Source organism: Rhea pennata, chromosome 1 (genome assembly GCF_028389875.1).
Source record: "Rhea pennata isolate bPtePen1 chromosome 1, bPtePen1.pri, whole genome shotgun sequence".
In the NCBI taxonomy this organism is placed as follows: Eukaryota; Metazoa; Chordata; class Aves; order Rheiformes; family Rheidae; genus Rhea; species Rhea pennata.
The window spans coordinates 78,457,662-78,477,260 of record NC_084663.1 but is presented as its reverse complement, the minus strand read 5'-3'; the positions used below and the strand labels follow the sequence as shown (position 1 = coordinate 78,477,260).

Below are 19,599 nucleotides of genomic sequence, written 5' to 3'. Positions count from 1 at the left end.
TCTAGCCAAGAAAAAGTAGGAAAACTAAGAGTTAAAGTTATGTTTACAATGCTCAGACTATTAATTTTGATTGCTGAAAAGGAAAGTGAAGAAACGAAACATTAGGGAGATGAGAAAGTGCTAGATCTTCCTTCTTACCATGGTTCTCAACTACACAGCTGTGGTTTAAACTCTGAGTAAAAGTCATATTATTCTTATCTTAAAAAACGAAATGCAGCATTCACATATTCTGGAACAAGATGCTCACTGCTGGGCTATCAGGCTGATATCTAACTGGAAAAATAGTGAAAGTAGTGGAAAATCCCACACACCATCCTCTGTTCAATGAATCAAAGTCAAAATTAACCAACCAGAAATTTAAACTAATATAGTCAAGTGTTAACTTTATTTTCTAGCTTTTGCTTCTTCTTCTCACATTGATGTTACTGAAACACTGCTTTTTGTTTATGAATTTACTTCTAACATAGGACTGCTCTACAAGCAATGTTTATACATTCTGCCATATGTCATTAGTTTCTTCTACATAACTATGCATGCTGATACTAAAAGCTCTCTTTCACATTTGTTTTAGTCCAAATAGATTTTTTGAATTATTTTAAAAGAAATAATGGAAAGTCGGGTGGAGTAATGAAATCAGTGTTAATTCAGTGTATTTCTAAGGTTATTCTGACAGTTAAAATAAGTCACCAAATGCATTCTGCCTGCTTATTTTTATATAGATACATCTGTCAGGAACTCATGTACAAGTTTGTACCAGGTCTCCTAGTACTGCATATATTGTAAAATAAATCTGTATTGGTCTGCTCCCAATTTAAATATACTTGTGACTAAAGCTCCCACATGCAGATATAAATCTAACAAAACAAAATCTGTTTCCAGAAGCTGTAACTTACTGAATTTGTACACAAAACCTAAGAGGTGATGAAAAAGAACATATCAAAGATTACTTTAACTCTGCCATAATGCACTTACTACCATTAGAGCTTATTTTATTGAATGATTTATGCCTTATCGGCTTTTCTAGATATGCCTTTATAGTTCCCCTTTGCTATTTTAAGATATATCATTTTTAATGCAAAAATTGCTTGCCTACCTAACACCTATTTAGAATTTTATATGACAAAATCTCATTACTGACTGTTCATAGTGCAGTCAGAACATAGCAACCACAGCACAGCATAATCATGGCGCAGCACACCCTTCTTTGCATTTTACAATATCAAGGTTTGAAGCTACAAAATATTGGGGGGTGCGGGAGGGGGTTGTTTCTCCCATAAAGCCAAAATATCAGATGATGTCATTCTTTGTGTTTAGCTCTGTGTAACAGAGGAAATACTTTACAGCAGAAAGCTGCATAGCCTTCCTATCTTCATGTGCTTTTTTTTAATACAGGCCAAACCTATCAAATGGTATGCTGTTTCCGTGAAGAGATCCTGGTAGAGATTCAAATCTCAGACTGGAAGGGAGCTCAGAAGAGGACAAAACTCACCTGGCGCTTGACTGCCTTTTAGAAAATTCACCTATTTATAGCCACCACAGATGTTTAGCCTAAATTTGTCTGCACATGCAATTGGCAAAAAATGAATGGTATATTGCAATTACTTGGGAAAGACCAGGGCAATTATTTAAAAAAGAGTAGTCAAAGCTTTCCCATCCAGTACTCTCTGTTCATTTAAGATATAACACCACTCCTCATTTAAAAGTTGACAAGATTTTCTTTCCCTCATCATTCAGAGGACACTTAAGTATACTGTGTGGTTTGAGTCATCAGTTATTGAACATTTACACTGCGCACGGCCCATAACTTTAGGCCAAACTGTGTTGACGTCGTACAAAGATAAAGACTTTGATTCTCAAGTCTTCAGGCTGATGGTCTTTTTCTTTTTACAAAGTAGAAAAAAACCAATCTTATGTATTTGAAATGTACATCTCTCAATTTTTATTTGAAGAAATAACACTAACAGTATTGCTCTGCAATCCAGAACAGTTAACTGCAACTGCAAAAAATTAAGTATTCATTCAAACCCCACTAATTTTAGCACCTTAGTGACTAAATTAAACATTTTTCATTTTTCTGACAATGGGTCACTCTAAATTTTCCCCCCAAAATACTGGCCAAGTTTCTGTATTTTTTTTTTTTTAATGTAAAATCTCAATATGGATTTTCTGCAATAAAAATTTAAGGAGATTTTTTTTTTAAATAGGTTTTCTTACACTGATAACTGCAAAAAATGAATCAACTTTTTTTTTCAAGATGTTTTCCAGAAGTAGAAAAATATTACTTGCTGCCGCGCTACTAGTTCATGATATATCGAACAGTAGAGGGAATCATCATAGAAACTATGGAAACTGTTTCCAGCCTGAACTTAGCAGCTCCTTTTTGCCATATTTCAAAAGACATTTAGCTGAACAAGCATATTTTAGATATTACAACAGGTGTAATCACTTTTTCATCTGATCTGCTCCTCAAGTATGCTTTATTACAAAAAGGTGGAAAGTTACATCTAGTGAAAAAAACAGGACTTTTTCTTGTCTTTCATTTCTTCTAATGAAATTTAAAATAATAAATTACTCTAAAATATTTTCCATTTTCCCCAGCACCCTTCCCACTAAAGTACATGAAAATCCTTATGTAAATGATGAGTGTCTGACTCACACTGGAGTTTCATTTAACTTCCTCTTCTAGACGCTTTAATGGGAGCCTCTCTTTCATCTATACTAGCCACCATGTGGTGCATGGCTGTTGCTTAAGATGTTTTCATTCACCTGATGTGCACTAAATGGCTTGAGCAGCACTTAAGAAACAGTTCCCTTCCCTTTGCCATACCAGCAGAGCCTCAGGTATGAGCACAGCCTCCTCGCCCAGGCACAAGAGTGGTCCTGGTACAGAGGACTCTCCTCCTGCCAAAATGGTCCAAGACCTCTGCCAGTGGCAGCTGACCCTAGGGGACAGCACAAGGACCATCAATCTGCTGAGGCTCTGAAGGGTAATGAGGCTGTGAACAGTATGCCAGGCAAACACAGGCCCATATATAAATGTCACAGTACAGGTCTGAATCTCCTTTCCAGTCACTGACCTTACTCCAAATGACTTCATAAGGAAACCTCTCAGGTGAAAAGGCTATAAAATGGCAAAGCAGAGCCCATGTCCATGTGACACAAAGTACAGAGAACAGGTTCCTATGCTGTTTCTCTTTCCAGACGTTTGGGGAAATCCTTCAGCTGGTGTGAACACTTGTAACTGGGCTCCAGTAAGATTGTTTTACCTCAGCCTAGGATCGTGGCTGTATGCTGAAAAGGCAGGAGGCAAAAATCATGGTGAGGGCAGGTTTGAGGTAGTTTAGTTCCTTGGCTGGAGAAATGCAGTTTCAGAGCTACAGATGGCAATCAAAATTTGTTCAGTTACTCATCTGGTGTCGGATAATAGAATGTATGGTTAAGGAATGCAAGTGCATGCTTGTTCCTAAGCAATTGCTGCCTACTACTTAGGCTCAAGCTCAGTGATGAATGTGCTTACACAGATCTTGCATAAAAGAAAAGGGCTGTTGAATGAAACAATGGCTGTATGCGTCTTCTATAAATTATAGATTCAATATTTTCAGATCGTCTCGCTTCAATTATAAAAAAACAATTGGCAAAGATAATCTTCTGAGGGATAGGACTGCAAAGTGAACTAACAGTGCAGTAGAGAACACTTCACCTTCTGGTCGCTTCTGGAAAAATGGGTTTCACTGGCATTAATTAGCTGCTACCTGCTCTCTAGAGTTTACTATTGATATTAATTAGCACTACCAGAGTAGTTCAGATCCCATATTAATTTTAGGGCAGAGCTGTGGTAGGGTTTGCTTTGGAAACTTACAGGATTAATATAGATATGTAGAGAAACACAATGCAGAGAAAGGCTGGCAGGAAGAAAAATGATTTGGGACATATCACAGTTAATACATGGTCCCAGACTACATCAGCAGTTGCACATGGGAACCACCCTGTTCCCTCAGGAACATGGGGCCGCATGTGAAAAACTGGGGATAAAAACTGCATTGTGACTGTGCACGCCATCAAAGAAAGTAAGGCTTTTTTTTCAAAGTAGGACTCATGTAAAAGCTGTTCTCATATATATATGTGTAAAACATATATATATATACACACATACACACAGATATTTATATCAAAAAGTACAATCATAATTTGGTGTGATTTACCACCTCTGTGTAGGAGCTGTCAGGAAGGTGGCAGACCTGTATCCTAGGTCAGGGATTTAAATGCATGGGTGTAGGGCAAGCTCGACCACACATGCTCAGTAATTATGTCTGAGATGAAGAAATATGTTCATCCAGTGCTATCTACTTGCATACTTTTTGAGCAATACAACCAATTTTGAAGCAGCTTTGTTGCTGTTTTCTCAAAACATGTCTAGTGCAAACACACACATAATAGCACATAAAGGTACAACTGCCTTTGCTCTGATGTAGCAATACCTGTGCAGCTGGGTTTGCATTTACACATAGATTTAATTTGTTGCATCTGTTTGTCTGAGTTACTGCAGCTGTTTTGCATTCATATGTTTTCATGCCTAGTACAGTAAATACTAGGGACTGCAGCTTGATGAATGAAGGCAAGATCAAATTAGGAATATGACTATAGGCTGTGTGATCATACAAATACAATGCTTTTGCAGGTTCAGACTAGGGAAGAAGCTCAGTAGTCCAGCAATGTAAACATGGAAATATAATATCACTGACTTAAAGGCTCTCTTGAATTCCAGAGCTGTGTGTTATGTTTTAGTGTTATCTGTTGATGTTTCAACCAGAATGTCTCCAAATATTGGTAACTATAAACAAAAATAGGGTAGGTGAGCAGAGCTTAAAAAAATGCAGCTAATCAAAGACTGTTTCCCCCAAAACATGGAGCATTTCTTCATAAAATTTTAATCAAAACTAAGCATGATAGCATGACACAGAGCACTTTCAGTACAGTTTGCAGCTAATCCCCTTACTTTGCTGACTCAGAGGTCAAATTATAATCAATCTGTAGATTTGCAACTATCATTACAACAAATGTAACAACTGGGTTTGCTTGGGATGACCAGTAACAACTAGAAGTGTTTCCTTTGAAAGAAAAGTCACGCAACCCTTCTTACTTAACTAATGGGTGGAGGTATTTATCTCTAAATATTTGTAGAAATGAAACTGCAGTACTGTATTTTTTTCGTATGTCAGTCTATTTCCTTAGATTTGAAGGCCTGAATATAACCATTTATATAAGAACAAAAATAGCCTTTGAAAAATAGTACGTTTTTTCCAAGTTACAGAATGTCTCTGTGAAAAAAATGCATCATGCCTCAAAACTCTCCTCTCCAAAATAATGGACAATAAAGAAACAACATTGTTTCACAGGGGAGACATTATGATATTGAATCTGCAAACACCTCCATCTTCTGCTTACAAAAATGCTATGTAGAAGACCTAACCAGAACTACCAGGCTTCCCCACCTCCTCAGGGGCATTATATCTCAAGAGGACATGCCTAAGACTGTCTTCTGCCAGAAGAATAAGAATATCAGTGTAAAAGGCTTTACCCTGGTATCATATGACTTCTGCTCTGGAAAGTCTAATTTTTTCCTATATCACCTGCCTAATAATTCTGCTTCTCTCCCATCTCACTTCCTGGTCAACTGAGACTCACTGTCTATAGTGAGTCTCCAAAATCTGTCAAATTAAAGTAAATTTCCATGCTGGTCATTCTGTTCAAATACCATTACCTTAACGCATGCAGGTCTGGTCTAGGTTACAACTTATTGACTGTCCTAAGAGAACCCTAAACTCTGTGCAAGACAAACAACAAAAATATATATAGTTTTACTTGAAAGAGCTCTGGAAGACTCAGGTTTCTTTGCCTTGCTTGGTAGCTGAACCAGAAGTAGTGCTTCTACAGTTGAATCATTTTTGCCTCCCTTTCCACCTGTTTTTTGTTCAGCAGAATTCAACATGCTTAAGGACCTGAATTACAGACACATGCGGCACTTTTGAAGAGCAATCTGTTTGTGAAGCAACTATCATGTATTCCCTCTTAACAGCCTTAGAAGCTCTCCCCACCAAGTACTAGTTGGAAGGCAAAAGATTAACTGATATACAATTTTTAAAGACACATCAAAAGACTAACAGCATATTGTATATTTATAATTTTCATTCAGGGGTTTGATTTACCAGTTTTCAAGTGCTGAAGGTGCTGCACTGTGTGCATTGTCTATGAATATAATTAGAGCATCTTCTGCCTTTAGAAGGCTCCAAAGGCCTTCTAGAATACACAGCATAGACTAGCCCACTCCTATAAAGAAAGATCACCTTTATAAATCTATAGATTTATAGCACAAACATTTCCAGTACAGTCCTTGGTGATTTTTCCTGAACTCCAGCAATTGTATTATATGCAAAGACAGTAGTCAACAACTGTTCAGAAGTATTCAGAAAATGCGCTAGCAGTTAGCACATTAATTCATTTTACTGTTTTAAAAGCCTTTCAAGAAACGAATAAACTAAGATAACAAAAGAATCTTTAACAATATTACTCAGACAAATATTTGGACATCTGACATGCTAGAGTGAAGTGTGATAGCATCTATCATCAGTGGATGCTATACAATTATACAGCATTTACTTGCTATCAGGAACTGTGTTAGATTAAAAAACCTGTGTCTGTAGAGTCAGACAAAAAACTTTCTTACAGAAACATAATCACACAATCTGTAAAGTTTTCCCCTACCAACAATGGGAATGTACATTCAAGGGAGGCATTTCAGGTGTATATCTGGGGAGTGCTAGGCAAGTGCTCTCACTGACTATTAATGGCAGTTATAACACTGAAATTATCTTCTGTATATTTAAACACACAATATATTTAAATACAAGACAGTTGTGATATAACCCAAATTTATGGATATGAGTTTCCTGAAGTTAGTCATTTAAAGCTGCCAGAAGTGCTGATAAAAACTGACATAACACTATCTCTTCCTAATAAGTAGAAAGAAACCTATTTTAGGAATGCATTAGGGCACTGAAAAATTTTACTGGCTGCTACTTTAGCCTCTGCATTTTAGAAAGTTATTTTATTTACCAGAAGTTTTGCTATGCAAAGATCAGAGTGCTAGAAAGTGTTAAACTCCTTAAAAATATTTTTTACACAATGGAATACCACAATTTTCCAAAGTACAGTATCTCAAGACTTTTAAAGGCTAGAAACAGTAATCTGCACTGAAGTGAAAGCCACCTGAGAAATAAAATTTCCCATTTCTATTGCTCAGAATAACCAGATCTTAATACTATACTGCTTATCTGAGACTGAATACCACAACTACTATAATTTGAAGGATACTTATATACTTAGGTAATAAAACACTTTTGTGGTGGATGTTGATTTCTTTCAGACTTCTGCCTTTCTGCAGCCACAGAGAATTTTGTATGTTAGAAACAGTCGTGAAAGAAATGGATTAGTGATGAAGATGTAGTTTATCAGATGGGTATCACCATACTGCTAGACACGACAGTATACAATAAATCCATAGCATGCAAGTAACACAGACATGCGTACCTTTAAGCATACATAAGTTTTTATGTAAAATATTGATGTTCTTCAGGAAAGAGTTCACTACATTTATTTTTTGGTCACTTGGTTTGGAAGTATACATTTTAAGTGAAGTTTTCTATAATGCCCTTGAGAGCCAACTGATCTGTTCATTTCTCGTGCAATCTAAGACTTCCCTAGCAATGCATGCCTACATACACAGGAAGAACGAAATGGTTGCGGAATGAGACTTACCATCTTGACTTACCATCTATAAAGCAATTAAAATTGAATGTCAGTCTTTAATGGCAATCATTATAACCTCTCCAAATTATACAAAGCAGGTATCTAGAGCCTTCCCTCCAGCAACAGCCTTCTAACCCCAGCAAGGGAAGAAAAATACTCCTATCAATGCGTGGCAGGAGCAGCCCTGAAGAAGCATTGTTCTTCCCTTTCACACACACCCAAAATTTACACAAAGTGGTCAGAACTGGCTACGTGCCAGGCCAACATTCCCTATTAAGTGAAAATCCATTGGTTATGTCAAACAAAATCCCAGAGGAACTATATATAGTACCTAACTCAGTTTCTGCGTGGGAAATACACGTTGGCTAAAGGGAACAAGTGAAAATCCTTCTTTTTGGAAGAAAGAGAAATGAAATTTATATGGCTGGCAACGCCCTCCTTGACTCTTTGGCCTACTTCTACAGTACACATTTACTTAATCATATTCTGTCTGTGCTTACAGCTTTGCACAGGCTAGCTGAAAGTACTGTATTACCACAGGTGACAGCAGAAAGGACAAGGAGGGATCAGGCTACCACACACCTTAACACAAGGAATGTAGCAATTTTTCTACTCTGTCTCACCAGTTTTCTAATGCTGGTCCTACCTGAGGCTGCTGCCTGACTGGTGAGGACTTTTCCCTTCTCTAAGCCTCTGGCAGTCCTTCCCTGGTGGTCTCCAGCTGTTACACACAGCAGTGCTCCCATTCAGACCTGAGTGCTAATGTTCCACAAAACAGTGCACTGGGACAGATAGCCATCTTCACAATTAAAACTCATTTTCAACATTTTTTTTAAACCTCACAATACTTTATTATAGCAAGAAATTTGGAGTGTAGTGCTGCATGGCAATAATATAAATAGCTAGGCAAGAATTTCCTACATAGGACAGATGCCAGGTTTCCTTTGATTAACTTTGTCATGGGCAGATAGTTCAAGATGTCCTTTTTCAGATTTAACTATTATTGTACATGCTTTAACCTTGAACTTCTTCAAAATGGACCAAAAAGTGCAGGTCTCACACACAAGCAATTAGAAGACTGTTCTTCATACCAATTCTTCAAAAGAACCTTTGCATTTAATTACTTGTATCTACAAAGAAATATCCTTAAACTTCTACTGTACATAGTAGAAATGAAAGAGAATGATTAATTAGTGCCATGATTATTGCTTTAATATAATTAAATGTCTAAAATAGTTGTGTAGAGTACCCATTCTCTCTGTTGCATTTCATTATGCGAGTGGGCAACACACACACATGCCAAACAGTAAAATACTATGGAAAAATTCTGCAAATTTAGATTTTAGATTGCTAAAAATTGAGACTTATGCCATTTAAAATTAATTAATTTGTAATTTAATTATGGTCTTAAAAATTTAAATTGCAAAAGAGAAAAGTAAGTATGACCTTCTGAGTGCATTTGAATTCAACAAAATGAAACATTCATGAGCATTTTGATTTTTATGGAAAAATGAAAATATATTGAGATAAAATGACTGTGGGGGGGGGGGGGGGTGAGGAGTAAAAATGCACTTGACTGCACAGCACATTTTTGTGTCTGAGGCCCAGAAGTGAAAGACAAAACTTTTCATAGAGTAGTTACCACTGAAACTGGAATCTTCACTAACTTCAGGCATGTTCATTGCTTATTCAGAATAATTTTCTCAGTATGAATGAAGTGGATTACTTCCAGTGTATCCTAAAGTAAGCAATCTAAGAGGGTACACTAAAGTTAATCAGAGCATCTTTCTGATGTTTCAAAGATCTGACAGAAGGAGAATATGCCCCCTTTGCAGAGATCCAAGTTCTGTTTATGAGTCAAATTTGTCCTCTAAGTTTCCCACTATGCCTTAGTCATAGCAAGAGGTGAACAGAGAAGATGAGATTTTCTGACAATTCTTCTGTCACAATGGCTAAAATCTATCCTTAGATCCTCCATCATTCACCATAGAAAAATTCTAGCAATGATAAGCCTTGGCAGACCATAGTTCCTGCTCATGAACCATACCATACCCTTTTGGACTTGAGTTTGGGATGGAACAGAAAGAAAACTGAGTTAAAAAAATCAGAGAGATCTTGGGATCTTAGTAATGTGTCACCATCCATGTGAAAAAATTGCTACTGTATCCAACAGGCAGACAATGAAAGGCTGTCACAGCTCTATAGGAAAACTGGGGAGAGGTAGAACATGCAGCTGAGGATGAAGCACAAGTAGTGGTGGGCACAAGGGTCTCTCCCAAGACAGAGGTAACATGGCTGGAGAAAATGAAGCTCAATAGGCTTTTGGCAGCATCGTGGCATGTAAATACTTGCCATGTTCACTGGCTATGAAATGCATAATGACACCATGAGGAAAATAGCTATTTCTTCTAATGTTAAAATATCAAAAAGCATCTTACCTCTTTGAAGCAAAGATATGCTTATTTCTGCAGTCTGGACTTAACCATGAATCTGGCTGTAGAGCTAGGAAGAGATAAAATATACAAGGTGAGAGACTCAGAGCTAAAATCAGTGTAAAGAAAAACGAAACAAAACAATCCAGATCCTGGAACAGGAGTAGAAAAACCAAAGAACCAGACAAGAAACCCTAACTTTTCCTTTCCCACGTTAAAACAAAACAACCCTCTCATGTTGATTTATTAAAATTTTTCATTCTGCTCTGTTAGTGAAGATTCCAATTTTAATGGTGACCAATCTTTTGTTTTGTCTTCTATTTTTCATTCTGGAAAAATGAAAGCTCAAAACAACCTTAACTATGGGATCTCTGCAAATGTCCTTGCACTGCACACACCTAACTGAAGGATTTGTTCACCTAGAATTATCACAGTGTGTCAGTATTGCTCTCACTTATTTTCTAAGGAACAGAAAGCTCAATAAGCAATTTCTGTCTTTTCCCCCCACCCCTAATCCCAACCAATTCCATCAAAACAAACAAACAAACAAACAAACAACAAATCCTGCTTTAGCATGGGCTGTAACCCTCAAAGACGGCACTAAATTCCATGGGATATCTAACAGCAACATAGGCATCCAAACACTGCCTACAACTTTTGCTTTCACTTACCAGTTATCCAAGGGCTTTAGTAACTGACAGAATGCATCTGAATTTTTATGTACTGACCTAACAGCTACTTTTCCTACTGTAGAGATCTTACAGGGAAAACATCTTTCACACTAGGCCAGAAAACAATAAATCTTTTTTCTACAATGTAAAACTATTTTGTGCTCTGTCCTTCAAATCCCCAAAACAATGAAAGCAGCACATATGCATATGCACACACACATGTGATTTAAAAGAAAAGAATAATGCCAAGAAATAATTAATTTGGCAAATCTTATACACTATGCAGGAATTGCTGAGTTTTGAGAGTAAAATAAATGCCAAAGAAAGCTACTTTCAAAGTATAAGCTGTACCAGTACAGTCAACAGAATTTGAGAGAAAAATATGATCCATAATAATTAATGTGATATGTTTATGTAGAGCCCTTCCTGCACAATTAATGGCTTTCTTTCAGCCTTAAAGACAGTAAAGAATAAGAAAAAAAATTCTTAATTTAAAAGCAGAATATGTTTATATATTTACAATGTGGCCTGGATTTCTTGCCAATCTTGTCTGTTCTCAGAGCTAGTTACAAGGAGCTTCCCATGTGCTGAACTGCACCAATATATGACTGTGCAGATATGCTTTCTGATTTAACCAAAATACCTGTTTATTACCCTAAATGCATGTGCATGGATCTAGAAGTTAATTCTAAATGAAATTAGTGAATGAAAGAACTGTATTTTCATGTGCAAGGTATAAAGCATTTCGTATATTTTTGAGTCAGATTAGATAAATGTGATAACAACAACAACAAAATCACTGTTATAATTATGTGATTTAACACAGCTGCAAGCAAAAGTTATCTACGTATCAAGTAGTGTCATAACAGAGATATTCATAAATACATAGTATACAAGGGGAATATTTAGCAAACTAAGTAAATACGTTTGGTCAGGAAAAAGGCCTGCAGATAAAGTCTTTAGAATTAGATTTATATGCTTCTTTGTCCATATCCGAACCTTTGCTGTGGCTTCAGCCGATGGGACTTAGCCTATGCTTCCTCTGTGTGGACAGTAGAGACCTACATTGTTGTATTAAATGTTTATTTGTCCTGTTTAGAAACTTAACATTTAGATCTGATTTCAGAGCATAACTATATTTGCAGTTACCTTATTACTGCTCCTTTACTAAATATTAAAGCCATAAAGCAATATGTATCTAAGTGGTAAAAACATTCTTCACAAACCAATCATGAGCATGTTCTAAAAATGAATTTCTACACATGGGAAAATATTCTGACTATTAAAATAGTCAAAACTGACTGACATATTTATTTATTAAAGCAATCTTGTGATAGATTTGATTTTTAAGATTTAAAAAATGTTTATGAAATGATCTTCCCAGATGAATTTCTAACTACTGACAATTTTATTCTGCTTGTAGCCAGGTTTGCTGTTATATTTGTATAGGTTAAGAAAGGAAGTTGATAAATAACATTACAAAGTTATTAGGAGGGAATTTTTATTGTGCTTGTTAGTATTATTCTTTTTAAGTGCGGAATCTTTTAATATGGTTCATCTGTTAAATACTATATCTTCACATCAATACATTATGTGATTTTTACAATAAGATGTTTATTTTATGAGATGCCATTCCACGTTAAGGTTTAATATTTGTAAATATTTCTATTTAAAACAGGATTTTGCTATTTGCATACATCTTACCCAAGATGGCATTTTAAAATAACATTCTCAACTGTATTTCTGAAAGGTTAGAGGCAACTTGGCATGGATCAGACAATGAACTGATTATACCTAAGCATTTGTTTGGGGGTAATTGTTTGCAGCTAGTGCAGCTGAAGAGTTAAAGCCATGTGCTGAATTTAAATCTATAAACATGAAGGATGGTGCCAACTTGGCAGCGACTCATGCATTCAAAAGTAAACGGGTCTCCCTGGCTGCTTCAGAGGCATCAATATGAGGTTTAGCTGCAGTCTCCCTAGTATACAGATGTAACCTTCCTCACTTATGATGCCTTTTACTAAAAACAGTCCATCTTTGCAGAAAGTCTCTTTTAAACAGACCCAGAAAGAAGGTCACAGTTTGCATTTCAATGAGAATATTAAAAGGAGATCCAGCATATTTTAATACTTGTATAATAAAAATCTCAGAACTCAAGATACAACTCAAATGACAAATTTTTGTAACCAAGTTTTAAATAAATCAAACTCAACTAAAGCTTACTGGTTTCAGATTAATGGGGCTACAGTAAGCTCATCTGAAAATGAGATGTCAGTTCCTAACAGACCTGCAATAGTACCCCTCACAATGTACTCAGACACACCATTTACATTCAAAATGCAGTTTGGAAGGAATAAAATTACAATGGATATATCTATATTTCATTTTAATATCTATGAAAGGCCAAACCTCTTCTAAAACCAGAAGCTGAAGAATAAAGCCAAGGAAATGCTTTCTTTGGGGAAGACACTATTTTTTATATATACATTAAGCTTTGCTTACGAGTTGTCAAACACCAGGTTATCAGTGATACTTTAAGATTATTTTCATTAGTTATCTTTGTATGCATCTGTTAGAGCTATATGAATATGAATGACTTCTAAAATCTTGAATTCCAAAATATACCTATTATTTGTCAGTCAGTGCATAAATGAGGAACTCAACATAGTCTTTGTATCTAGCTAAGCAGGAAACGTTCCAAGATGTAACCTAAATGCATTTAAATCAAAACTGGGGAGAAGAAAAAAAAAAAGAAAAAAGAGAAAAAAGAGAAAACCACACACAGGAGATTAAGCTAATGCAATGTTTTTTGTGAAAGGACAAATGTCATCTTTTATTCAGCTGGACTGTTTTTCATAGAAGAGAAAAACGTAGCAGTGCTACAGTGCACTAGTGAGCACTGCCCTCTCACTGCTTCCAGATGTACTGACATTTGATTTGCTGCTGATTAGTATGGGCAAAAGAAGAGGGGGAAAAAAAAAGCTGGCATCAAGTCACGTCCTCCATCTTAGTCCCAGCTGGTACCAAGCTCCAAAGAAACAAAGCGACTTCAGACTGTGCTATCATATATTCATGACCAAGAAGAAATATAAAAACCAGCATGTTTGAATTCCTGACAACCATAGAAGAATAGTGCATTGGCATGTTGAATTTTTCCAGCCAGTCTTTGCTGACCTATAAACCTTTGTGACTGGAACAAATGCAAATAGAGCTGACTTGCCTTGCAAACTACTGAAGGGTATTCAAACCGAGTTGTGTCTAACAGGCTAACAATAACCCACTGTCCCACCCATGCAAAACACACAGTCTGGGAAAAACAGCTTTAGAAAAGCACTTGACTGAGACATAAAATTCAGACCATGCCAGCAGAAAAAAAAAAAGAGAGAAAAAAAATCTTTCTTCATATTTCTTTACCTAAAATGCCATAACAAAATAGTCATTCAAAGTAAAACTATTTAACTATTAAAATAAAAAGTATACAATCTTAAAAATAGTCTGAATATTAGTAACTGAAAAGAAAAAAAAGATCAGGGACTGCATCATCTACAGTCATATTGGGCTTCAGTCCCTAAAAGCAAACTAACAAGAAATAACAGTCAAAATGGTTGTGTACTAATGAACTAAACTAGCACAAAACAAAACTGCACTTTGGGAAAGAGTGTGTTCAGAGAAAAAGGTCTACTCAACTACAAAATCCCTAGATTACATTTCCCTTTGAATGATCTTTGTTCTTGCATTTTTACTCAGGTAAGAAAGATACCTGAAGTTACTGACCTTATCAGCTTTGATATGGCCCCAGCAATAGCTACAGACAAGGTTGTTCACCTTTCAGAAAAGGAAGATCAAATTCATAGTAATTCAGCAAAATCCTTTTCTGGCTGAGAAAGGCAATATGAAAGGCCTCTATGAAAGGCCAATTAAAGCAGCCTCATTCTCTGCTGAAAGAAAGGGATGAGCAAGAGCAAAGTAGCGTAAGGGAGAATCTCTATGTTTGTCAGATAGAGTCATCAGTCTCAAGTCTGACCCAAAACTTAATCCTCTGCTTGCACTGACTAAACATTCATTGGGGAAGCCTTAGAACTTCAATTTTAGAACTACCAAATAAATTTAGGCATCTAATTTAACCCACTTAAATTCAAGAATTGGGGCATGTAGTTGTCAGAGGCTGTATATGTAATAATCAGTGACGAAAAATGGGCACCTCCTGATGGGAATTCAGATCACCCACTGCCTGTACAAGAGACCTAGAATGAGCAATCTCCTAATATGAAACTTTGATTTAGTCCCAAAATGTAATCTCCCTAAAGTAGGAAGAACCCAGTCCACAACATTAGTCCTACAAGCAGCTGCCATTAGTCTTCTTTTTTCATTCAGCAAACTATTTGCATGTATAAAATTGATTGTAAGTAGTTAGAGTCTGAGCATAGAAGATAATTATTTTTTAACTTTTTCAACATTTGGCCTTTAAGAAGAGTACTAAGAAAAGCTGAGAAGGTATGTATGTCCCAAGTTTCCATTAAAGTGCATATGATGTACAAACATTTCATAAACATTCCCCCATATTCCTACAAAATGCAGAGGCAACTAGCAGTCTAAGCTATTCTGACTGCTAGTTGCCTCTGAATTTTGTATGAGTATGAGGGAATGCTCAAAGAGAGCATAAAAAGAAAACTTCATATTTCTATCACCTAATAGCAAATGTAAGGTTTAACCTTTCTAAGAGACTACTGAATTTAAACAGGAAGGTGGAAGTCCCTTCCAGACCAAACTGCTGTGTAAACATACACGAGAAGGTTTAAAATGGGCTTTAGCAGCATGTGGAAGCACTTTTGAATAACTGATTTATATGTAGTGACAGCTGCAAAACCTGTCCAAAAACTTAGAAGTACAAAAAATGTAACCTACCAGTGAGAAATTCTCAATGATAGACTAAAAATCTGCCCATGTGCCATGTTCTTTAAGAAAAGAGTTTGTATCCTCAGCTTTCTTGACCAGCTGGGAGTAGCAGTCTACAGGGTATTAAAGCTGGAGTTCACCCACAGGATGCAGCTACCTACTTTAGGTGCCAAGTGTAACTTGCCTTTCTGACTGCCCTTACAGCCAGTGTGGAACATGGAAAAGTGATAGAAGTTGTCCAGTGACGGGGCAGAAGGTCTCCGACACCTCTGCAAGCGTTACAGGATCCCTGATGACCTCAGTAGGCAAGACACTTAAGAGAGGCTGATTTTTTTCTATCCTTAGTCTGTTACAAAGCAACAATACATACCTAACCAAATAAATTAAATTCTACTATGCTGAAATTAAAAGTGGATTAGAAAACAAATCATTTTTTCGTTAAACTGGTTGAAATTTGCCTTCTCATTGCATTTCGCATAATTTTTCTATCTTCTAATGTTATTCTTTTTAATAATTTGTCAGTGACATTAGTATCGATTACAATATTGATCCTACATTGTCTAGATTTACAGTGCTCATAACTATTTCTGGGCATACAGAAAGGCAAGACATTGAAAATCCTCCCTTGACCTTTTTAGATCAAAATGTTTGCTAAAGTTGCAGAGGGTTGGCAGTATTTGTCATCCTTGATTTCATCACATGCCAAACTCAAGGCAAATTATTCTGTTTTCTAACCTAGAAAGAACTAGTAGATAGTTTTGCAGAATTATAAAGTTGTGGGTAAAAGGTTTCTTTTAGATTTAAAGAAAGTGTGGCAAATTTGTTCTATGGATTAAAGAAAGTTTACATTTAAAGTGTACATTAAAGCACGCAGAGATAAATTTTATGAACTTTTTTTTAATGTGAAAAACAGCAATGTCATTTTTTTTTCTATCTGTTCCTCTGAAATGGTCTGACCTCAATGGGTCAGATGGAGGTTTTAAAAGCACGTGACTTCTATAGTATAGTATATACTATACTATACTATAGAAGTCTATACTATACTATACTATATTATACTATACTATAGTATATATACTATAGTATATACTATACTAGTATATATATACACTATACTATATATAGTATATAGTATAGTATATATAGTATATAGTATATACTATAGTATATGTATAGTATATACTATAGTATATACTATATTATAGTATATATACTATAGTATAATATAGTACAGTATAGTATAGACTTCTATAGTTCCATCTTATCATATTAAACTCTGAAAATAGTAAATCAGGCAAAATATACAAATAACAAAGCTGAGCACCCAACTCAAGTCTCTAACTATGATATCATCCTGGTACACAGGGCTATTTGTTGTCTCACGTATTTTTAAAAAATATATCTTAAATATATAGAGCTTCTGTACTCAAACAGGTAAAACCAGATACAGAAAAGCAGCAACATAGTTCAGAGTATTGCTCAGTTACAGAAACATATAGCCTACTGGTTTTAAGCTTGCATAGCCTCTAGCTATTTATTCATATTATAACTTACTATAAACGTACAACATATTTTCCAAAAATTCTGCTACTTTTAAGAGCTCTATAAGCCAGGTAATTATAACTAAAACTGCTCACTTGGTAGTTGTAACAATACAATTGTCATCACCTTATTTTCCTGTCCTTGTTCTTTTTAAATAAAAGAAGTACTGAAAAGTCTCACTGCTGGCAGAGAAAGGTTTGATGCTTCTAGTTCATGAAAGGTGGTAGACAGACTTATACACTCACAATGGATACTGCAAACAGCTGGCTAAAGGGGTACAATTTCCATGACACTTCGCACATGTCATGTCCAACACAGAACTCACAAGAAGGGGAAAAAAGCTTAATAGCATTTTCAGAAAATGCAGGTATTTTTCACAGCAGTCCCATTTGCTGTTCTACAAGGTGAATACCTGAGAAGATCTTTCAGTCAATTTAGCTTCAAATCTAGCCTAATTAGCCTTTTAAATCCACAGGTCCTTTAAACCAACTGCTTTATATCAGATGGAGAATCATCCACACCAAAGATTAGATACAACATAAAAAGGCTTTCATTTCAGTGCTCTGAATGCTAGTAAAACCTCAGCAGAAAACACAAGCATAGTACTTCCAGAAGGACACCTCCATAGAAGGCAAGCTTACTGATCTGCAAGCCTAAATATGAACTCAGAAAGCCTACCTTTTTGGCCTGGTCTTCTGAAATTCTTGGCCAGTGGCTTTCCATTTCTGATGGACTTCCCCACCACCCCCAGTCCCAAAAGTAGTATAGCATTTTACATACACAGCTGTATGAAAATGGGAGCAGCCTGAAGGAAACTGCATGCCTAGTATAGTGTTCTTCGAGGTTAAAAACAGGGCACAGAAACACTGGACTAGCACTGATGGCTGCTTTCCTGAAAAATCGCTTCATATTAGATGTGCTAAATGACAGAGGTGTGAACAAGATCATTTCTTGAGAATGAAAAAGCTTGTTATCAAAGCCTGTCAAGACTGACTGTACCATGTAGGTATTGTTAGGAAATAAAAAGCTTTTGGTGTGTAAATTATTTTTCTGGCTTTATTGCTACAACAATACTACTATTATCTGGTTGAAGACAGTCAAATGGGCCTAACGACATTATTTTTGTTGCTGACATTCATCCAGATGGAGTGTATGATCACTGGAAACTGAGGTAACTTTGCCTGTTCCTACACTCTAAAATGGGGACAACAGTGCTCCCAGTTTCTAAGCCTGCCACTGCCACTGGCTGCAACCAGAAATGATCTCTTGGTACACAAATTACAGCATCTCACAAAATGGGACCTAACTGTAGTTCCCTTCCTGTCCCGCAATCGCAGCTGAAATAAGCTGAAATAGCATTACTATGTAGCGAGATACACCAGTGAAACACTCATTGCCTGAGGCTCACAGTACAGAGCTGTCAGGGCAGACATACAAACTCTACCGCCAAGTGGGAGAGCTTCTTCAAACTTGCTGAAGCCAGAGATATAGACACGGCCAGACATCTGCAGAGGTTGCCAGCCCTGATGCGCTCATGCTCCTCTATGGCCCCACAGCTTTAACCTCCTTTAGACCTTCACAATCCCCATCAGTACGGTGAGGAAATGCACTGCAGCCTCTTTCTGCCAAAGTAAGTTATACAGAAACAAAACAAGGGCCAGGAGCTTCTCCACTTTTTTTCCATAAAATAGACAGGCACAATTTAGCCCATATTACATGCTTTCTATCACCAGAGTTTTGGAGCTTAGTATAATCAGAATCACGACAGATTGTGCATAAACTTGCTTTTAAACCTCCTACCCCAGACACCTAACACTTGGTAGGTATGCACTGGCATTTCCTTCCATAGCTATTTCTGGCCTGTGCTCATGGAAGAGACGTATCCTTTCTCTGCAAAGAAAATTATCACTACTAAATAAATTTAAATATGTCTGATTAGATAATGTGAGAAAATATCCAAGTTCCTGTGTTGTTGTGAGCTGGCAAGTTTCCTCATGCACTGGTCAGTGGAATTAATACTAGATGGCTTCACAGTGAAGATGACTGTAAAGTTTAGTTTAACTCTTCACTGTTTGAGCAGAGAAGCATTACCCCAAATGAGGACAGAGAAGGCAAATCTTACTCTCAACACAGTATTTTGTTCCAAGATAAAAAGTTTAAATGAAATACCTCCAATAACAGGACGTGGTATACCGATATTGCTGCTTCCAAATATAACATGCAAATTGTGCCATCTAAATTTACACAGCAGT

General features: G+C 36.4%; 1 long non-coding RNA gene across 12 annotated transcripts in view; it reads right to left on the bottom strand.

Annotated features, from left to right (window-relative positions):
- LOC134149436 (uncharacterized) overlaps positions 1–19,599 on the bottom strand; it is a 206,769-nt gene that overhangs the window by 131,187 nt on the left and 55,983 nt on the right. For all 12 annotated transcript variants that reach the window (XR_009960419.1, XR_009960416.1, XR_009960424.1 and 9 more), the window contains exon 5: positions 10,245–10,308. This is a non-coding gene — a long non-coding RNA (uncharacterized LOC134149436). The remainder of the gene's footprint in view (positions 1–10,244; positions 10,309–19,599) is intronic.